The sequence below is a fragment of the Vicugna pacos genome, chromosome 24, assembly GCF_048564905.1.
Source record: "Vicugna pacos chromosome 24, VicPac4, whole genome shotgun sequence".
NCBI lineage: Eukaryota > Metazoa > Chordata > Mammalia > Artiodactyla > Camelidae > Vicugna > Vicugna pacos.
The window spans coordinates 23,166,143-23,188,518 of NC_133010.1; the positions used below are offsets into that span (position 1 = coordinate 23,166,143).

General features: G+C 41.0%; 1 protein-coding gene and 1 long non-coding RNA gene across 10 annotated transcripts in view; one reads left to right on the top strand and one right to left on the bottom strand.

Annotated features, from left to right (window-relative positions):
- The window catches only part of DLGAP1 (DLG associated protein 1), an 822,007-nt gene that overhangs the window by 327,077 nt on the left and 472,554 nt on the right, over positions 1 to 22,376 (bottom strand). The window lies entirely within an intron of this gene.
- LOC116285333 (uncharacterized) lies at positions 437 to 10,945 on the top strand. The gene is made up of 3 exons (XR_004194991.2): positions 437 to 578; positions 768 to 862; positions 10,578 to 10,945. It is a non-coding gene; the product is annotated as an uncharacterized lncRNA (long non-coding RNA).

Here is a 22,376-nt window from a genome sequence, read left to right on the forward strand (position 1 = left end):
ACCAGAAAGCTCAGATGGACCTAAGAAACCATCCAAACCAATGTCTGTACGTACCTGTGAGAAAACAGAGTCATGAAAAGCTAAGTGACTTGCACGTCTGTTGTAAGTAGCAGAGCTGAATGAGGACGCGGTACTGTTGCGTGGCAAAAACAGTTCTGGAGTCAGACAGACTTGGTTTCAGCATTTCAGCTGCCTGGCCTTAGGCAAGTTACTCAGACTCTGAGTCTTAATGTTGGCTGTCCTTTTGAGATGAATAATATTTACATGAGAATTATAATATTTATGTGAGAATTAAATGTGATAGCAATCTATCCGTTCATCTCTGTGGTACCTGACACAGACGCGCACGACTGCACTTAAGACCCAGTCATTATTATCGTGCCTGCAGGTAAGTTCTTCCACAACAAAGGATTTTCTCTTTCAGTTCCCAGTGAGATCAAGTGTCTGAAGCACTTCGTTCCTAAGTACTTAATTTTAAATATTTCTTGACTAAATGAACAGAGGTCACTTACGTCTCATTACAAATTACACTGAAAATCATCTTTGGAGGATGGATGAGTCTCTGTTGGGAAGTCCAGGTACTGCTTCTTTTCTTTCTTCTTTTGCTTTCCATGAACTGCCCTGGCCCGTGAATGTGTTTGTTTCATGTGAATTGCAGTTTCTAGTTCTCATGTTTAAGAATATTTATGGTCATTATTGTTTGACTGAAACAGTTTACAGGCAAATGCCTAATCCTGCATTTTCCACCCTGACTTCTTTCACAACAGTTCAATGTCAGACTTAGAACGTCCACAGAACTAAGTTTATGACGACTCCCATCTCTGAAAGGACGGGATCAGTCCTGGAAAGTTCTATGATTCAGGTACAAAGAAGTTACATAAAGTTACTTACAGAAGTAAATATTTTTACATGGCAATTTTTCGAAAGTATGATGGATATGAAACAGTTCATGTTCTGAAATCTAAACTAAGAGAAAGAGCCGTCAGAAAAACCAGCTAAACTCTGAGTAACAATCAGCAACTAACACTCTCGTGTTTAAAATCCTTGTCAACGGCAAGAAAGCGGTGAGCAAGACGACACTGGGACGGAGGTGAATGAATGCAACAGAGTCGTTTAATCTTAAACGCAGTATTTGTCACTTCCTGATGCTGCTGCTTTAGGGGTAATATACACAGTATTATTTTGTAACCCATCCTGTGGGCTCCTTATGGATTCTAAATGAAATCTGATCAAGTATCTAAGAGCAGAACACACAGAGGAGTGTGTATTAAATGGAGAGTAAGTGGACAGATAAGAATAATAAGTGATTAAGGTTTAAAAATTCAGAATTTATGCCCTTCAGAGTAAACTGGTGAAGTGTGTCAGGAGTGGGTAGGAAACGGCTTATTTATGGGAACTCTGTCACATTTGTCTACCATCTCTTTTTACTCCAAACCCGTATTTTGGTGCTCAGTACATTTTAGGAAACAATATTTTTTAACCATCTCATAAAAATCACCAAAAAAAAAAAAAAGACTACCAGCAGCAGAAAAGTCAATTTAAGAAATTTCTGAGTGTTGTAAAATAAAGCACAAGCAATCGGAGCAGTCAGACTGGCAGAGAAACCAGGCTGGATGCGTCACATCCCCAGAGCTACCTGCTGGAGAGGTGAGGGCGGCGCTGGGGCTTGCTGACTTTGCAGGGCACTGCTCACACTGATGAACTGGGACACCATTTACATGGTGACTAAGAGGCTCAACAGAAGCATGTCTGCCCCCAGGATACAAAAGTGGATGCAACACCGGGGATGGACAGGACCCAGGTAGCTAGTGCTACCTGGAAGGTGAGGCCCTGGCACACTGACTGGTAGCACGCCTGAGTCTGCTTCCCCTAAGCCGGAGCTCATAATCAGAACCTACATCCTTAGGGATGCAAACAGACATCTGCGAACACGAACATGAGCAGACAGCCAAGGATAATCGAACAGTTGCTAAGTCAATACCATCAAAAGAGAAAGACAAAACCCAGCAATTAGGAGAATACCCTAGGAGCCACGTATAAAAGGGCAAACAAAAGGCTCTATTAAATGAGTATAATTCATATCCTTATGCAAACTAGAGTATTACATGTGCTCAGCAATAATACATTGATTAGACAGACAGCTTAGAAATCTAAATCCTGAGTATTAAACAAAACATGTAGGTTGGCTGAACATTACATCTTCCATCTTATATCTTAAATCTGAGGTATAAGAGAAATAGTGCATTAATGAGCTGGAAGGTGGAAGGGAAGAAAATCTCCCTGAATATAACATTAGTGAACAATGAGATTTAAAAGTATAAGAAAAAGGGAAGAGATTTGGGAATAATTTTACAAGTTCCAACATCTGTTTTATGGAATTACGTAAAAGAAGATAGTGGATGAGAAAAGGAAAGAACTTACTCCACAGCTTAGGGGTCCCCAGTCTTGAGGTGGAAGGGACACTCTAAGTGCCATGAAGACTGGGGAAGTTCAGATTGTGCACTGTGCTGTGATTTCAGAAGGCAAGGGTAAATATGACCTCCTCCCGGCTTCCAGGGAGGACAGACAGGTGACTCACAAAGGAAGAGAATCCGTCTGACAGGATTTCTTTCTTCAAGAGCCCTGAATATAATGGAGTAATATCTTAAAAACTCGCATTGAAACTGTTCTTAAAACTGTAATTTTATGCCTAGCTAAACTAGCCTTTTTTTTCTTGAAAGAGGCACGGGTTTGTACCCTGGCAAAAGAGCAGAGAAAAAGAAAGCTGACTACGAAAAACAGTGGTAATCGGTTAGACATACATACCTGTAAGTAACTGATGTACAATGTAAAAAAAAGTACTACCACTGAAGTGACCTCAGTGTGGGGTGAAGCAGGAATGGGGCGTGATGAAGGAGGCAGAAACATACTAATGTTCTTATCTTAACCGGGGAAGGGTACGGATACTGACAAATCAATACATTGATCAGTTTGCTGAAGATCTAAGTGGAACTCCTCTGGGGCTAGAAATAAGATGCTTGACACTAAGAAGAAAAAAAAAAGAAAAGAGAATGGGTGAAAACAATAAAAGAAGAAAGGGGAAAAGACTTATAAATGATGATTCCAAACACAGGGTATTACAATAAATTGAAATGGATAAAAACTCTTGCTTAAAAGAGAGACTTGCATAATGTGAAACAAACTGCCTGCTTATAACAGATGTATCTAAAACCAAATCACACAGAAAGGTTGATAACAGTGGATTTTAAAAGATAAACCAGATTAATTATAGCAAGAAGAAAGGAGGTGAAGAAACATTAACAGGAGATAAAATTGTATTCGTGGTAAAAAGCATTAAACAGGACTGAAAGAGATATTTCTATATAGATAACAAGGTTTAATCCACTAATCGTCATAAACATGTAAAAGAACATAGCTTTCCAAATTTCTCAGTAGGTCTAAGGAGTCAAAAGTCATGTCTGGACACTTTGCTACATGCTCCTCAGAAATCTACTTACTAAGTGATTTACACATGTTGTTATAGTGAAGACTAAGGCACTGTGTCAGACGTGAGTGACCAGGAGAATCATCAGACACTAGTCCTCCATAAAAGCCTGCTGCTATTCTAAGGCCATAGTCCTTATCGTCATCGCTACTCAACCAACATGTGCTTCTTCAGGAACCCCTAGTCATTTACGAAGAATGTATTTTTTTTTTATATCAGAGATAGCCCAAGCTAATGTGGGAGGCTGACTAAATGATTATCTTGGTCTATCTTAGGTATTTCAAAATTCTACTGTTATACCTAATTCTGTAACTGTGAACATAAATATTTGACTTATTTTCTTAGGAATGATTTTTAGAAATGGAAAAATAGTTAATTTAAAGCCTAAAAAGATAACTATATACATATGTATACATGTGTATATGCATATTTTATATGTGTATCAAATGCATAGTTTATATTTGAATATATATCTGTGTATATATTCAGACACCTGATTAAAATATTTCTCGGAAAAGCAAAATTATTGAGAAATCCTTGGCCCTTATTTGAATCTTTCCTTGGGACAACTTAAATATTAGGGAGATAATATATACATCAAAATGATAAATGGATAAATCTCATAATTGTTTAAATTTCTTCTGGTCAGTTGTCCATTTGCTATTTAATATGCTTTCTAATTTAATGATTTAAAGCAGCGCTCACCAAATCTCAGACCATGCAGCACAGGGCTCATTCTCATACCTCCCAAGAAATGTGTGTCAGCATTCTTTCCAGAAAACGATGTGGCTATCATTCTAAGGTAAGATTTGGAGGGAGAATTACCTCTAGTAATAGTCCCACTATTTTAGTGATTTCTATTTCACAAAGTATAGCAGTTACACTACTTTGAAATTCCCTGCTACAAAAGAGTTCTCCTCTGACACTGTAATGAGGTCCAGAAGGATGGGTCTGCTTGTCTGAGCTGTCTTGAAGGAGGAGGGCAGGAGACAATGACAGTCATCTTACTTGCAGGCTGTCAGGATGATTTCTCTAACTCTGTTCAAACATCCATTCATGCTACAGAGAGGATGCCAACTCTGTAATTCAAAATTCCCATTGTTCCTAAAGTATACGGCCGGCCCTGCAGCTGTATTGTGAGAGAAGTTTCAGTCTGACTTAAGGTCATTTCCTTTTCTCCCATAACGGATGTGCTCACATATGTGTGTCTAAATTTCAATTATCTCTCGGTTCCCGCAGCTGCTGTGGAAGGACTAAGGGCATGTGCTGTGCCCGGCTGTGTTACACGCCCCAGGACAACGGATGCTGAATACCAAACACGTAACATCAGTTCTGGGTAGATGTTCTGCATCGTGGAGCAAAGACTCCAAATCTAAGTTTTCCCCCAGACCTTTTTTTACAATTCTTTGAGCCCAGATAGTTTAGAGGCACAAAGCAAGAGACCCCTGCTGCATTTTTAGTTGAAATCTGACTCCACTGGGAAAAGGAAACATTTTTTTTTTCATAGACTGAGACTGCCTTCTCTCAGACGTGATCTGTCCTACATAGTCAGTGAAGCAATCGTATTAAAAATCAACGATCTTCATCTTCATTGTCATCACCAGCATCATCATTTTCATCACTTTCATCTCTGTAGTTATTTCTACTGTTATGAGTTACATGCAAGTGTTAGCTGACTTAGCTCTCTCAGCTCCACAAGGTGGGTATTATTATTACACTTTGAGTTGACAGAAGAAGAGCCTAAGGCAAGGGAATTTCAGTAAGTTGCATGTGGTCACCGTTAGTAATGCTGGAGTCAGAATTTGAGCTCTGGAGTAAGTCTGCTTGAATTCAAAATGTGGCTTTCCCACTACAAATAGTGTGACTGAAGAGGTTTCTTAACTCCCCTGGGAAGTTTCCTCATCTGGAAAAGGGGTGTATAAAGATGGACATAAACCATGGAGATGCAGATGGGATGGAGAACAGGAAGAGTGCGACCTGGAGAAAGAGGGACGACTGGGCAGACCGGGTGGCGGGAGCCCGCGGTGCTGAGCATCACCTGTCATGTTTATGCTCTTACCTGTGCATGTCTAAGGAACCTGGCTCTTAACCCTTAACCAAATTATAAAAATAAAGAGCAGGGTTGGTTGGGTAAATGCTAGTTTCGGATGCAAAATAGATCTGAAGGTAAAAATCTATACAAACCCTACAAGACACAGCTGTTTATCAAAGAGGAAATGGAATTAAGTGTTCACACTTTGGTGAGGAGCGAACTAAGATATTAAAATGTCCTGTCATCACTAATATAGCACGTTTTTCTGGAAAGATGAATTCATTTTAATCCTCCAACTTCACACTTTCAAATCAGCAAAGTCACCTTCAGGAAGTGCTATCTGAGGATAATGAAGGCAGAAAAAAAAAGAAGCAAATCTAAAAATTCTGACACAACTGTTTTACGGCATAAATCAAAGTGACCTTATTTTAATGTCAGCCAGAAACAAACTAAATAAGCAAGGAGGTACTTTATATACAGTAAACTAAGTAGACAGAAATTCCAGTAACTTCCTATGAATGATTTTCTTTCAACATCAGCTGCTTAATAAGAAATAGAAAAAAAAACAAACTCTCTCCCGACACTGGGAGGAAATGGCATTTAGATACTAACGCACACCCTGTTTTGGAGCTCCTGAGTCAGGCGGGTTGGTGAGGGTCAGACTATTTATAGGAAAGTTCTTCTTAGTTCACAGCTAAAACTCTGATAATTGAAACATGACAAACAACAAATCCCATAAGGCTTTCTGAAGATAAAATGGAGATAAAAGGAATGAAAGTCAGTGTTTTCAAGCAACAGACAAAAAGTGACGGCGAAGGCACTGAAGGACAAGGAAGTTCTTTCTACCAGATTTATGGGTCAGCACCGTTATTGACAGAAATAGATTGTTTTGAAGAAAATAAATGAAATCCATCTTTCACTTACAACCAATACTTATAAAGCTTGAAATCCTCATTGAGAGATATGCAAAGGAAACAAAAGCAAAAATAAACAAATGAGACCTAATTAAACCTAAAAGCTTTTGCACAGCAAAGGAAACCATCAACAAAATGAAAAGACAACCCACTGAATGGGAGAAAGTGTCTGCAAATGATGTGACCAGTACGGGGTTAATATCCAAATATATAGACAGTGCATCTACCTCAACATCAAAAAAAAAAAAAATTGAAAATGAACAGAAGACCAGAACAGAAAATTTTCCAAGGGAGATATACAGATGGCCAACAGGGACATGGAAAACTGCTCAACATTGCTAATTGTCAGGGAAATGCAAATCACAGCCACGAGACGTCACCTCACACCTGTCAGAATGGCCATCATAAAAAAAGACCACAAACAACAAATGCTGGCGAGGATGCGGAGAAAGGGAACTCTTGAACACTGTCTGTAGGAATGTTAGTGGTGCAGCCACCATGGAAAACAGTATGAAGTTTCCTTAAAAAAGCTAAAACTAGAACTACCATATGACCCAGAAATTCCACTTCAGTATGTATCTGAAGAAAGCAAAAACACTAATTCAAAGAGATAAATACACCCCAATGTTCACAGCAGCATTATTTACAACAGCCAAGATATGGAAGCAACCTAAGTGTCCATAAACAGATGAATGAAGAGGATGTGTTTTATATATATATACACACACACACACACACACAAATAAAATGTCACTCAGCCATAAAGAATGAAATCTTGCCATTTGCAGCAACAAGGATGGATATGGAGGGTATTCTACTTAGTGACGTAAGTCAGACAGAGAAAGACAAATGCTGTATATCACTTATATGTGAAATCTAAAAAATACAACAAACTAGTGAATATATAACAAGAAAGAAGCAGACTCACAGATACAGAGAACGAATCAGTGGTTACAGTGGGGAGAGGGAGAGGGCCAAGATAGGGGCAAGGGATTAAGAGGTACAAACTGTTAAGTATAAAATAAATAAGTGGGGGCAGGGTATAGCTCAGTGGTAGAATGCGTGCTTAGCATGCCAAGGACTTGGGTCCAATCCTCAGTACCTCCATTAAAAAATGCAGTATTCTTAAAAATAAAATTAAATTAAATAAATAAGCTATAAGGGTATGTTGTACAGCACAGGGAATATACCCAGTATTTTGTAATAACTATAAGTGGAGTATAACCTTTAAAAATGGTGACTCACAATGTTATATACCAGCAACTTAATACAGTATCATACATCAGCTATACCTCAATTAAAAAAAAGACACAGGCACGTAGAAGACATGAGAATGCGTCACGTAAAATAAAGAGCTTTGAACTAGGAGCCAAGAGATGTGGATTCCAGATCTGCTTCTGCTAAATGCCCAGCCTGGGAAAGGTTTATTCACGGCTCTGTGTACCAGTGACCCTTCTCGGGGCCAGACTGCTGGATGGATACATCGTTTCGAAGGAGAAACACTTCTGTCTCTTTCTACTCTCTGCCTTCTATTTCTATTACTCCAGGCAGACAGACTGTTTAACTGTGTAGTGTATCTCAGAGGTTGATGGGATTTAGCAAGTTTCTCTCACTTGAATTTTCATAAAAATGGCTGAAAGGAGGAAGAATCTGTTTCACAGAAGTAAATATATTCTAAAGTCTCAACGTTGTCCATTTTCTATCATTTCAGCATGACCTCCGGAAACTCATTTAACGTTAGTCTTAATTGTGAAAGGCAGATCAATGGCCCGAATTAAAAAACATTAAAAGATGATTTCAAAATAGTCCAGCCACTTGCATTACCATGTCAGATGTCTTCTCTTCCAGGGCCCAGGGGGTTTTATGGGCTTTTTTTTTTTTTTAACATTTTATTTAAAGTATCAAATCATAGCTAATCTTTCTATGTTCTCCAAGCTTCACCAACATCATAAACTCCTAACTGAACAAATACAGTAGTATTCTGAAAACCTCAAAGACCATTTGTGTTTTCAAACTTGTTACCCTTTTTTTGTCCTGTAAAGGTAAGCAGAACTTTTCAACGAGCGCATCTCACAAAGGGGCCCTGTGGACGCTCGGAAAACATTCCCTGAGTAAGTAGATGTGTCACCACCCCTAATACACACTGGACAAATCCAAGTATTAAAACTTTCAAAAATAATAAATAAATACATAAACCTAATTACCTCCCCTCTCAAAAAAAACCTCTCAGCTATTGCTAATAAACTTTGCTTTCTGCTCTCAACATTTTCCTTCTTTTTCCATCCATCTCGCTTTTTGAACGTCAAATCTTTATCTTGATAGTAAAATAACTTAAACCTTTTCCATTTCAGAATCGTCCAGATTTACCAATGGAAATTTTCCTCTTGGTTACTTTGTAGGGGCAGCCAGTTGACATTCAGTTCCTTTCTCAGCATCACTACACTAAAAACAACAACAAAAGCCCCCAAACACCCCCCCCCCCAACAAAACACACCCAATGGCGGCAGTTTCCCCAGATGCGCGTTCCTGTCTCAGCACCATGTGGTGCTGGGAACTTGCAGCAAGAAGGCTTCCAACACCGTGATATGACTGCTGGTTCCAGACGTCTGAGCTGTGCCCAAGTCAGCCTTTCTTCACTGCGTGGAAGGAAACAAAGAAACAAAGAAAGATACTTTCTTTTCCTTCTTTTCTTAAACATAACAACCTAAAAATCATCCAACCAAGTGGAACAGAAAAAGACCTGAATCTCAAATAACTAGAGGAATTGTTAGCAGCTCCGCTCTGCACACACCCACACTTCCTCACGGTTATGCTTAGCTGGGGAAATGGGACTGGGGCGCCAGTTACTTTGATTATTTCAGGTACAGGTACCTGCTCCCCAAATACAGACAGTAAGTGATGAGTGACAAGGACCCCACTGGACACAGTGAGCGGTAGCTGGCTCTGCCCAGGATCGCTGGTCTGAGAAACGGCAGCAGGCCCGGAATGCTCTTCAGTGATGTAGACGTGAGTGTTCACAACGAGCCAGCAAGTCAGCACTGTTTGTTGTCATCGCAAGCAACTTTGTTCAGCTGTATTTAAATGCAGCGTGGCAGAGGGGAGGGGACAGCTCAGTGGCAGAGCACGTGCTTAGCATGCATCAGGTCCTGGGTTCAATCCCCAGTACTTCTATTTAAATAAATAAGTAAGTAAATAAACCTAATTACCACCCCCCCAAAGAAACCCCAAGAAAACAAAAGCCAAAAAATAAATATTAAAAAAATGCAATATGAATTTGTAATACCTTACAAGAGACATGCCGATTTTCTAAAAAGACTGTAAAGAGGTAAACAAAACAAAACAAAACAAAAAACCCCAAACCCCAGAATCTATTGTCTGTAACTGAAGAAGGGAGCTTCTTGTTACATCTGAACTCCCTGGAGCCCTGGGGCTTCTCCCAGTTGGCCCTCAATATCTCACCTTATCTCATCTCTCCTCTCCCTCCCCCGCCTGCCCCCCCCCCCCCGCGCTGTGTGTCCTGTTCTCTGAAGACCCCCTCCTCGCCAGCACACCCCAGCCCTTCGCTCCCTCCTTGCCTCCAGCATTTCCTTCAGAAATGAGCATCCACCTCAGTGCAGTGAAGCCTAGTGAACACACATGAGCTATGGTTCGATACTTTAAATAAGATGTTAAAAAAGAAAAAAAAAAAAAAACCAGCCTGGGGCCCTGGGGGAGAAGTTAGGCATGAGAACATAAGTGGCTGAACCACCCTGAAAACATCTATTAATGGTTTCTAATTTGGGCAACTGATTTGCCTTTCACAATTAAGACCAACATCAAAATGAGCTTCTGCAGGTCACGCTGAAGGCCAGGAATGGACAAGTTAACCACCGGCCGAGGCGCAGGGAGAGCCAGCTGAGCGTCGCTCTTCAGTCCTCAGCTCGGTGTCACTTCCCCTACCTGTGCTGGTTTTCTTGCCTCCTTAGAACGGTACCAGATATTTGATTTTTCAGAAATTACGCGTAACGGGAAGAGCTCACCGTAGCTGGCACGTCCGACTGGATACGGTGTCAACTTGCTAGAGCTCAGAGTTAGCCAAGGCACAGGAGGGGGCCCATCGGCCTCCTTCCATACCTTGTGACTGCTGACACTGTATTTTCATGTATAGGTTCGACTCAAAATGGCGAATGAGCACGACGAAGGAGAGAAAAGCAGAAGAAAAACCCCTAATCCGAAAAGAGCTCAGCTTTGGAAACTGAAGGTGTGCCTGGAGGCACCACCGCAGGCCCCCGTGCCTCAACAGAGCTGCTCTGCCCTCTCCGCTTCTGTTAAACTGTCCTCCCATTTCTTCTCTCCCACGCCCCGTTTTCTTTCTTTCATCATCGTGTTTACCACCACTTGTGAGGACACAGTGAGTGTCTGTTTGCTTGATGTCTGCTTCCTTCACAGGACTGACGGAGGCACCAAGGGCAGGAAACCATTCCGCTCAGGGCAGGTCTCCGGGAGACTGGCTGAACTCATTTATGAATGAATCACCTTCACGCTATGCTATCTGAAGGGTCATGGGTAAAGAATCAGACTTTGTCTTTTGAGTATTTTATTTTCTAAATGCATAATTAATGCAAAAATGTTAAGGAAGTGGATTAAACAAATAGGTTAAATATCCAATTTTTTGTGTGTGTGACATTAATTTCCAAGGTATTCAACTAAACAGAAAAGAGCCTTGTTTGAAATCAACACTCCCATTGGTGTGTTTAACCTCCTTAATCTTAAAGACGATGCCAGGAGAAGTAAGCTGTCTTAGAAGTTTAAAGGTTCCAGAGCCCCACGTAAATGCAGACTGCCTGTCAGATCGTCGCTGCGGGTCACTTAGGCGTCCTGTGCAGGACAGTGTTTGGTCCTCAGGAGCTCTGAGCCACAGAAGTGACAGGTTCACCTAACAGGAATTCAGACAGGCCACGTCAACAGGCAGAATGTGGAAGAGGCCTTGAGCCAGCGATCTGACTGCTGTGAAAAACGTCACGGGCTTTTCAGCAACAGGCATCTTCCGATACATCGAAAACAACAGATCCTCCCCAGGAGCCTTTTTAGTTCTCAGAGTGTAAGGTGAGCTGGACCTTTTTTCAGGCAAGTGAGTTATTTAAAGCTTAAGAGATCTGACAGAGTTACAGCAGGGTCTGTTTCATATCCTCCCATATAGGCTTCAAGAAAGGCTACCCTGAGTGACTAGTAAATTAGCTCTGAAATATTGAAAGATTAAAGCACCTACAATAAAAAACTGGGCCAAGCAGGACCAGTGTCAGATCGCTGATCTGACTCATAAAACGCTGCAGGACACATTTTCAAAGGGACATCCACTTATATTTAAAAGAAGTCACTGAAGAGCTGGCCTACTTTAAGACAAGGGGCCGTAAAGGACACGCAGGGTCTTGGGGAGGGACAGAGTTCCCCGTGACCACTCCCTCGGAATCCGGGCTGACAGCCTCCAGCGTGAAGTGAAGCCCTCACTAGGTGTTTCACACACCGGATTGGATGAAATCCTCAAAATCTCCATTTTTCAAATGAAAAAATGGTGAACAAAGAGGTTCTATAAATGCATCTGGCATCAGGAGTGCCACAATTTCCCAAACACCAAGAGTCTTTCTCACTTACTTTGCAGTAGCTTTATCTAATCTGGAAACCTAATATTCAACAGTGTTTCTTGGGTGGGAAAAAGAAGGGTCTGAGGGAGGAACGTGAAGCTCTGGGTGAATGTAAATAGGTTCGTGTTTCCTTAAAACCTGAGGACTCTCAGGTAACATTTGCCAAGCCCAGGTTTGTAAGCCTTGTGGCTCAGTTCCTATGTGGGCTAGTTAGCCGTTCTCTATTTTATGGCCACATGGTCAGTTTTTATTTTTATTTTTCCAGATCCAGGGCTGGTAACTGGTTTAGAGGAAAAGAAATCCCGTGTACACAGCAGAGTCACAGGGGCAGAGGGAGCTCTGTCCTGAGCAGGGGAGCGAAAACAAGCCGCAGGAAGCTGGGCTTCTGACGGCCACGCACCGGGGCCCCGGCTGCATCGCCCACCCGTTCCCACGTGAACGGGAGGTTGGCTGAGTGTGTCTGTCCACCTTCAACGTGCAAGAGTCACTAGCTTGTTAACAGCGATTCCTGAGGCTTAACACCAGAGTCTCTGATTCAATAAATCTAGAGGAAAGCCAGGAATCTCCACTTTACACAGCCTCCCCCCCGTGAGCCTTACACGTAACCCCTGGAGGAAACAGTGGCCCGAACCAACCACCAGCCAGCATGTGCACCTCTCACAACACACTCCTGTCATAGTTCATTTCAGGATAGTAAAGTGTGTGTTCATCCAATTCTTCTCAGTTAAGGACACTCAGAAACAAGGCAACAACAAAATTGGTATCATAAACCACCCAGGAGTCATTGCTTCTCCCCTCGCTAGGCAATTCCCAAGTTTAAGGACAATTTCAAGTTCGAGTTTGTCTATTAAAAACGCTTTATGACATTTAGTCAAAGACCCACATTCCTATTTACCAAGAATGTGGAGTGAGGGAACAATAGATCCAAAGTTCTTTATGCCTAAAATTAGACACAGTCTAGTGCTTTCCTCTGTACTATTTGCTTTTCAGGAACCAGGATTTAACTTCAAATCCTATTTCACAGTGCTTGCACCATCACTCTTCATGAAATTTCTCATTTTTGAGAACTGGAGTTAGTTATCCGAAGTAAAATATCAATGAGGGAAATGAACAGGACTTTTCTGGATGGCTGCCTGCCTCTGTGGACGGGGAGGAGCCTAATTTCAGTCAGCACAGGCAGCGAACCAGATGGGGTCACGTGGACCACCTCTTCCCTTTCTGCTTTTTGTAAATTTTCACTTCCTTGACTCTGTGAAACCCCAGCTTGCCCCTTCCTCCACTGCCTCATCATCCCTTTAAAATGACCGGTCATCTGGGTACAAACTGAACTTGAGTTTAGTTACATGGGGCTCTTGTCCCTACAACAGTGACCTACTGAATAAAACCTGTCCTTACCACTTAACCCAGCAGCTGGCTTTGTGCATCTTGGACACCAAGATCTTTTACGCAGAAGACCCCTGCGGAGGGCCCTCATTTTCGCAGAAGGGGGAAATGAGGCTGGACAGACAGCTGGTGTCAGAACAAGATTCCAACTAAGATCTGTCTTCCTCCAGAGCATGTATTCTCCTTGGGGCTGGCTTCCCTGTAGGGGCAACTTGCAGGGTCACATAGGACCCAATGCCTAGAAGGGCCCCAAGTTTGGTCTAATGCTCTGCTGTAGCTGCCTTGAAATTCCTAATAATTTTTGAACACAGGGATCCAGATTTTATTGTGCACAGGGCCCTGCAAATTATGTAGCTCCATTTCCATGACCCGCTTCAGGCTGGGATTCCCCCAAACTTTTCAAAACTGAAGTTAAAAGTTCTGATCAAGTTCTGCTAAGAAGGAATACATCCGATCCCCACCATAAACGGGGCGGGGGGCCGAGGGCGGAGTGTGGAGTTGCTCAGGGTAAGAAGGCCTGCAATATTCCACTTAGGTATCTGTAAGGATTTATCACTAATAGGGATTTGATCTCTTTATAAATTCTGCTGTTTAGGTATCTGGCCAAATGCCTTAGTTCTAATTTTTATTTTGTTTCACAATACTGTCTTTTAAAAAAAACTTACTTTCCAATTCTTACATCTTTTCTTTTTCTTAGTGCACCAACTAGGATCTTCAACTTCTAATTTAAATCAAAGTGGTAATGGATATCCTTGTCTCTTTCTTTATTTTTTGGAGGTACTGGGGGTCGAACCCAGGACTTCATGCATGCTAAGCCTGCACTCTGCTGTTGAGCCATTACACTGCCCACCCCAGCTCAGGTAACACTGTCTTTTAATTTCTTCTGGTTACATTAGGGACCAAGCATTCCTGCTGGGGGCTTGTAGTCTTCCTCTTTCTGTAAAAACACTATCAGTTTTTGATAATAAAAGTAATGCATATATCTTGTGGAAAATACAAAGAAAACAAAAATTATCCATAATTAGTAAGTGGGGAAAATACCATTACACATCTTTTCTTATGCATTCATATATGTCTAGATACGCATTTTTATTTTTACTGATGTTCATCTATTGATCGACTGACTGATGGCTCAATCTACTATCTGTTCATCTGGAATCACCGAATTTATGATTTGAATTTGAATCCTGTGGTTTTCGTTTTTCGTTTATTCTAAGGATTTCCCTATGGGAAAAAGGATTCTTTATAAGAACCTGTTTAACCATCTCTCCATCATTAAAAATTAGATTTGTCCTCTTCTTTTTTTTAAAACTTGCTTTTTACAACTGACTCTAAATGCAAGGAGTGGGCGTCAGTTACATTCAGGACACTTAACGGGGAACATGCTGCACACTCCAAACTGCAGGTTACAAGTCTATGAAAAAGGAGGCTTTTCTGTACTTACAGGACATCAGTTCAGAGCAATCATTCTGCACTGTTCTATATATACCAGAAGAAAATTACTGAGGCCGTCTTGATGCAACTGAATGGTAGAATTAAGTGGGTAAATGAAAAGGAGAGGGAAAGTACTATTTGCAGACTTCCCAAATGTCAGCCGCTTCAAATCAAGAAGCTAATTATTTACTGCACAGACAAGTCACCAAGGCAGAAAAACAAATGTGGGCTGTCTTGGGGTTTGACGCGCTCCCGAGCAGTGATTATATGCACCAGTATTCGGCTCACTTGTTAATTAGAGTCTTCATCTTCATTGAAGAATCTGCTTCCTTTGTTTAATTCAGCAAAACCAGCTTAAAAAAGAAGTCTGCTACTTAGGAAACCTTTATCTTCTCTTTATCACAGGAAAACCTCCTTCACAGCTAGGACACGACTGTCAGTTAACATCTAGTCCAGAACTAGAGTTGTCAGGCAGGGTTCTTACACATCCATTTAACAACATACGGCAGTAGTTTGAGAGCAAAACTTTGTCAGTTATTGTCTTACCAAATTGACATAGTTGTGTTACTTTGATGCAGCTTTGAAATCACAAGGCTTTGTACTAGCAACTCACCCTGTCTGATCTCAGTCCCCGTCCCTAAAGAAAACGAGATGTATTTTTCCATTTTAAACACCAAGGGATTTCCTTAGATAACTCTGAATCTAATTACCTGGTCCAGTCAAACAATCTGAAATTAAGTTCTGCAAATCTCTGATCTGGCTCCTCCTTCCTTCCATGTTTCAAAGGTCTTTTTATTTTTGTTCTCTTTTGAATTCTCAATTATCTCTATTTTGCTCACTGTGGGAACTTCTCTTCAAAGTGATTACTGACTTTGCCATCACCTTGGTTTGACTGAATAATTTGAAACTTAGGCTGGGCAGAAATGGGAAGAGAAGGTCATGTGGGCCAAATAATTAGTTTTCACTTATTTGAAAGGTGGCGATTACAGAACACTCAGCTCTGCTTCTCACTGGTGGGGACTGTCTAAGCTATGGGCAGTTTAGACTGGGAACCAGTGCAGGAGTAGCACGCGATGCTACGAGGGTGGGCTGGGCAAGGACCTGGGGAAGCTGCTCGGTTACACTTTAGAAAAAGAAGGCTGAGAAGGCATTCCAACGGGCACTGGGATCTGAAGGAAGTGTCTGCCATTCACTACATCTGGTTTGGATTTAATCATTTCATGTCTTAGTCTCACCAAAGCAAAGACAAACAAGTATGAATCCAGCTGCCCTCTAAAGTACACAGTGCAGAACAAAAGGGACCGCCTTCCTAATTAGCTTAGTTACCTAAGTTAACCAATGACTTAGTCATTCACTAGTAATTAACTCAGTTAACCAATCACTTAATCATTCAGTTAATAATGCTATAAATGTTCCTGGAAGTACAGCTTTAAATGCATCCCACAAGCTTTGGTATGTATTGCTTTTCATTTGCTTACCATTCATAATGTTTTAAAATTTCCCTGTGACATTTCCTTTGACCTATGGGTTATTTAGCTGGGGGTGTTTTCTATTCCAGCTCTGAGATACAACGGACATGTAACACTGCGAAAGTTTAAGGTGTACCCGGCGATGACTCCATATACGCACAGACTGCAAGTGATTACCACTGTAAGGACTGGGAGTGAACACATTCATGGCCTCACAAAGTTACTTTTTTGTGTGCTGAGAACTTTAAAGATGTACTCTCTCAGCAACTTTCAAATATACAATACAGCGTCGTTAACTGCAGTCACCATGCTGCACATGACATCCCCAGAACCCATTCAGCTTTCAACTGCAGGTTTGTACCTTTTGACCACCTTCACCCATTCCTTGCCCCGATCTCTGCCACAAATCCACTCTCTTCTATCAGGTCTGATTTTTAGAGGATTCACATATAAGTGAGGCCATATAGTACCTGTCATCTCCTGTCTGACTTGTTTCACTTAGCATAACACCCTCAAGGTTCATCCATGGTGTTGAAAATGGCAATATTTCTTGCTTTTTCAGCTGAGTAATATTCCTGTATATTCACACACACATATATATATATATTCACACAAATTCACATATACTTTATATACATGTATATATTCATATATTAACATTCTAATTCTGAAGTCTACTCACGTGGGTGTTTATGTGTGTGTGTGTGTGTGTGTGTCTGTGTGTGTACAACCATTCCAGGTTTTTTGATTAGTCTTCAATGAGGATTTATTTCCATGGTATATATTTTCCATTCATTTACATTTTACCTGCTTCTTTACATATAAAGTGGGTTTTCATGAGCAAAATAAAACCACCTATGGAATGGGAGAAAATATTTTCAAATGATGTGGCTGACAAAGGCTTAAATTCCAGAATATATAAGCAGTTTATACAACTTGATAATAAAAAATCAAACAACCCAATCCAAAAATGGGCAGAAAACATAAACAAGCAATTCTCCAATGAAGAGACAAATGGCCAATAGGCACATGAAAAAATGCTCAATATCACTAATTATCAGAGAAATGCAAATCAAGACTATAATGAAATATCACCTGACAGCAGTCAGAATGGCCATCATTCAAAAGTCCATAAACAATAAATGCCGGAGAGGCTGTGGACAAAGGGGAGCCCTCCCACACTGCTGGGGGGAATGCAGTTTGGTGCAGCTGTTATGGAAAACAGTATGGAGAGTCCTCAAAAGACCAAAAATAGACTGACCATATGATCCAGCAATCGCACTTCTGGGTATATATCTGGAGGGAACTCTAATTTGTAAAAAAATACATGCACCCCAATATTCATAGCAGCACTATATACAATAGCCAACACATGGAAGCAACCTAAATGTCCATCAACAGATGACTGGATAAAGAAGATGTGGTATATTTATACAATGGAATACTACTCAGCTGTAAAAAAGAAAAACGTAATGCCATTTGCAGCAACATGGATGGACTCAGAGGTTATCATTCTAAGGGAAGTAAGTCAGAAAGAAAGAAAAACACCATATGATATCATGATATCATTCATACGTGGAATCTAAAAAAAAAAAAAGGACACTATGAACTCATCTACAAAACAGAAACAGACTGGCAGACATAGTCAACAATCTTATGGTTACCAGGGAAAAGGGGTGGGAAGGGATAAATTTGGGAGTTTGAGATTTACCAATGCTAGCCATTATATATAAAAGTACATTTTAAAAAAGTTTCTGCTGTATAGCACAGAGAGCTATGTTCAATATCTTGTAATAACCTTTAATGAAAAAGAATATGAAAATGAATATATGTATGTATATGCATGACTGGGACATTGTGCTGTAACCAGGAATTGACACATTGTAACTGATTATACTTCGATAAAAAAATAAAGTGGGTTTTGTGTAGACGTAGTAGAGTTAGACTTTGCTTTTTTAAATTGACAGTATCTATCCTTATTTGATATACTGAGGCCACTTATATTTGTGTAATTACTGTTATGTTTAGAATAAAATCTACTATTTTGATAGTTATTTTTTCTGTTTTTTCCTTCCCTTTCCTTCTTTTTCTGCCAATTTTTCAATTAACTTTCATGGTTCTTATTTTTCCCAACTATTGACCTGTTATATATATCTCATAGAAATTTATTTTAGTTGTTTCCCATAGAGCTTATAATATAATTTTAAATTTTGTTGTAATTTAATTTTAAATATTTTTATTCTGCTTTACACACAATATAAGAGATTTATAGCAATATACATCCAATTTCTCCCTCTGGCCATTTGTGCTGCTGTCACATATTTCACCCTTGTGGTATAAATCCTGTAACACTGCTACTATGTTTCCTTTAGACAGCAGACTGTCTCAAAGAGTGATACACATAACAAAATGTGCCAATTATATTTACCTCCATTATACAGCATTATATAAATATACTTTATCAATTTTAGCATTGCTTTTCGAGGATCCAAGTTTCTCTATTATCAGATTCCTTCTGCCTAACAAACCGCCTTTAACAGTGCTGGGAGCACAGGTCTGCTGGCAACAAATGTTTGTCTGAAAAACGTCATCATTTGACTTGGACTTTGACAGGTATTTTAATTTGGTATAGAATTCTGAGTTGACCGTCCCCATGTGCTTGAAAGATGCCATTTCATTATTTTACAGTTTATTTTCTGGTGAGAAGTCTACTGTATTTCTAATCTTTGGTCTTCTCAATCTAAGGTGCCCCCCCCCCCCCGCCCCAACTGGCTGCCATCATGATTTTGTCTTTATTGTTGGATTTCAACAGTATGAATATGACGTGTAGGCAGGTATATGGATTAAAATTTTTTTGTGTTTATATTGCTTGAGGTTTTCTGAGCTTATTAGATTCTTGCTTTGTGCCTTCCATCATATATGGAAAATTCTCCAGTTTCATCCATAAAATACTTCTGCCCCATTTTCTCTTTTTTTCTTTCTTAGATTTTAATGATACATATGTTCAATCATTTGATGTTGTCCAACCGCTCCTGGATACTCTGTTCTTTCTTTCCCTTTCTTTCCCTTTGTTTTTCAGTTGGTTATTGTCTACTGTTTTATTGTCAAGTTCACGGATTCTTTCCATGGCTGCATTTACTGGTGAGCCCATCAGGGTCATTATTCACTTCTGTTACCATGTTTTTTATTTCTAGCATTTCTAATTGATTCTTTCCTACAGTTTCCATCTCTCTGCTGAAATTCCCTATCTGCTCATGCCTGTTACTCACCTTTTCCAGGACTTCTTAAACATGTTAATCACAGTCATTTTGAATTCTGATAGTTCCAGCACTAGGTCATATCTGAGCCTGGTTATGTTGATTATTTTGTCTCTCGATCATGCTTTTTCCTCCTTTGCTGTTTTATGTGTCTCGTAATTTTTTAGTAAATCTCAAATATCACGTGTGGAGCAGTACAGACTGAGTTACACGGCATTTCTGCCTGGAATGGCGTACTTCTAGTAGGCCTTTAGGGCGAGGCGTGAGTCTCTAGTCAGGAGTCCAGCTGGGTTTGAGTTTTACTGTTGCTGTGGTTAACTTCAGTGCTGTTAGCTTCAAACTCCTCTAGTATTACCTTGTGCTTCAGACGGGGCTGGAGTGTAGGAGCGTCTGTCCCAATATTCCTGCTCCACTCTCAGCTTTCATCTCTCCCCGTGTTACTGCGACCAGCAGTGGGTTTCTCTTTGGTCCCGTCACTCAGAAGTGGGTTGCTACTGCTTGTTACCGTGTGCTCACAAGACTGATGGGGGGGGGGGCGGGGGGGCTTCTCTGTTCTCCTGGTCCACCCTCAGCTTTAGGGAGCTCTGAGCCTTAGGGGCGGGGCTTTCTCTGTGCTCCCGCCTCCCGCTCAGCATCAGCCAGGCTCTGTGCTGTATCTGGGAGACAGGTCCCTGCTTTTCCCTAGGGGTAGGAGACGTGCACTGGTATGGGTGGAGAATCTTGGGCTCAGGACTCTTTCCAGTCCCTTCTTCAGGATATTTTTCCTTTGATACTTCCCCCGACTGAAGTGGGTCACAGGTGAGCTTGGGACAACCTGGTTTGCTGCACCTTCTCCAGCAGCTAACGCTCCTGTTCCACAGTAGCCAGGGGCCCGGGGAGGCTTCAGATCTTCCCTGAAGTGCTGGCTGCTCGGCCCGCCTAGGCCTGTCCCACTGCGGGGGGCCTCCCCTGCCTCCAGTCCTGCCTGCCAGTCTTATGAGCCCCCGAGAAAGGTCTGTGGAGAGAGGCCCTGACCCGGCAGGAGCTCCCTTTGTGTCTGCAGTTTCCACACGTTCTACACCCAAACTCTAGCCTAGGTTTGGTCTTTATCAATTTGTTAAAAAATTTTAGCTAAATGCTTCTCTCGTTGTTCGGAGCTTGGTATTTTTCCCTCCTGGGCTCACAGTCCACATCTCCTTGGGGGAGTCTGTCTGTCTTAGGCCTGCAGCTTGCTGGCTTTGTGTGTAACTTAGCTATCTGACGGGTTTAAGAAAATCTATGTCTTGGAAGTTTATCCCGACTTTTTCTGTTAGGGTAGGAGCCATGTTCTTTCCAGCTAACCTTCTACATCCTAGGTTTACTTAATCTTCTTCCCTTCTTTGGCATTAACTCCCAGCAAAAGAAGTCATGAAATAGATGATCAAAATGTCTAGCACTTGGCCACATTAACTCATTCAATGAACCATTACTGAAACACACACATACATATCCTGGGGTGCTGGGGACACACTGGAGAGAAAAATAATATCACTGCATATAAGGTCCTTCAGTGGCATGGGGGAGGAGGACACACACGACATGGAAGCCCAAGACTGCTTCAGTCAATGAGCATCCTCAGTGTGCTGCAGCCACACTATCTACTAGACATAAGACAGATAAACAGCATGGTCCTGCTGTAGTGCACAGGGCACTACATTCAGTACCTTGGAATAGCCTATAATGAAAAAGAATATGAAAAGGAATATATACATACGTATAAGTGAATCACTGTGCTGTACACCAGAGTTTAATCCAACATTGTAAACTGACTGTACATCAATTAAAAAAAAAAGACAAGCTGTCAGGATGGATGTTTAGGAAGCGCCATTAGCCCTGAATGACCGATGGGTGCATGAAACAAAGATCAGGCACAGAAGGGACCCTCAGACACTCGGCCTCAGTTCATAACCACACTTAGCTTTCCTCCAGTTTTGAAAGGACACAGCTCTGAAAGTTAGTGGCGAAGTCCCCAGTGTCACATGTGCTTGTGAACTTTAGATGCCATTTCCTGGGGGAGAGGAGAACCAATAATCGTGAAGAATATACAACAGGAAATGAAAGTCTGATTTCAGAGGTCGAAAGACTATTTTAAATTAAACTGTACATCTGGTCTAAATCTCAAGTTTTAAAGCATCTTACTGATATCACCTAAAGTCATATTATAGTCATTTATCATTAAGTTTATGAATGAAATGTATTTAACTCAACTAGCAACTTTGATTCAGATTTGGACTTTGGGGTTAACCCACAGAAACACGCAGATGACAGGAATGCACTGCTATTTAAAATAATTTAAGTACAATCTAGTTCTAAAAATGTTCATTGCTGCTTTAACTCCACTCTTCAACTATCAAAGGAAAGGAGGATTTAAAAGCAAAAATTAAACATAAAACTGCTTAACTTAATAAAAAAACAATTTTTTAAAGCAGCAGCAGCGTACTCACTGTCTCTAGTTTAGAAATAATACACATCAGAGAGCAGAGACAGACTTCTCATGTCCTGAACTCAGAACAGGCATATTCAGTGCCAAGGTACCGACAATATTGTAAAATAAGTAACATAGTATAGGTCATACGGGGTCCTGGACCCTTCCTAAGAACTGCCCCCGCGCCAGACCTCCTCCTCTGGAACGCACTGCTTTTTACAACCACTACTTGACTGTCTCATTGACTGAAACAAGGCTGTCCTTCCAGCTGTCAGGTCCCCAAGCCCTGCTTGGACCACCTTTCCAGGATTTCAGGGCTTAGGAAGAAACCTGGAAGAG